Here is a 610-nt window from a genome sequence, read left to right as displayed (position 1 = left end):
TTCAGCAAAAGGTGCGGGTTACAAAACCATCTCTCACAGGCCTGTCAGCTCCTAACAACACACCCTCGAGAGAGAGAGAGGGGCAGAGAGAGGGAGGGAGAGGGGATAGACTGGGTTATTCTGAAGGCCAAGCAGTGAGGCTGATCACACTCTCAGTCACGTGCAAGCTTCCTCCTCCTGATAAACCCATCGAAGTGAACAAGAAGGAAGAGTCTTTTCTTCATCCCCCCCTCCCCACTCCAAACCCCCTGAGGTCAGCCCCTGTCGCATGTCCCCCCCACTCCACCCACCCCGTTCCTGTTAGTGCCTGTTCTGGCTGCTGCCTCTCTCTCTCTGTCACTCCCCCAACCCCACACCTAGCTGGACCCCTGGCTGCCATCTGCAGGGTTTCGGACGATGCGTTTGCCCCCCGCTCGGGTCCTTGCGGGTCCCGGGGGTTTGCGGAAGGCAGGCTGGTATGTGTGCTGCTTTGGGTGGATCTCATCGTAGAGGAACTCTGCTGTTAGCTCTGCACCGTCATCAATCTCAACCTGGTGGGGGGGAAGGAGGAGGGAAGAGAGAGGTGGGGGGGGAGAGAGAGAGAGAGAGAGAGAGAGAGAGAGAGAGAGAG

This window comes from Rhincodon typus, unplaced genomic scaffold (assembly GCF_021869965.1).
Source record: "Rhincodon typus isolate 14 unplaced genomic scaffold, sRhiTyp1.1 hic_rhity00008107, whole genome shotgun sequence".
In the NCBI taxonomy this organism is placed as follows: Eukaryota; Metazoa; Chordata; class Chondrichthyes; order Orectolobiformes; family Rhincodontidae; genus Rhincodon; species Rhincodon typus.
The sequence above is the reverse complement of the archived record's forward strand: the minus strand, read 5'-3'. Positions refer to the sequence as shown.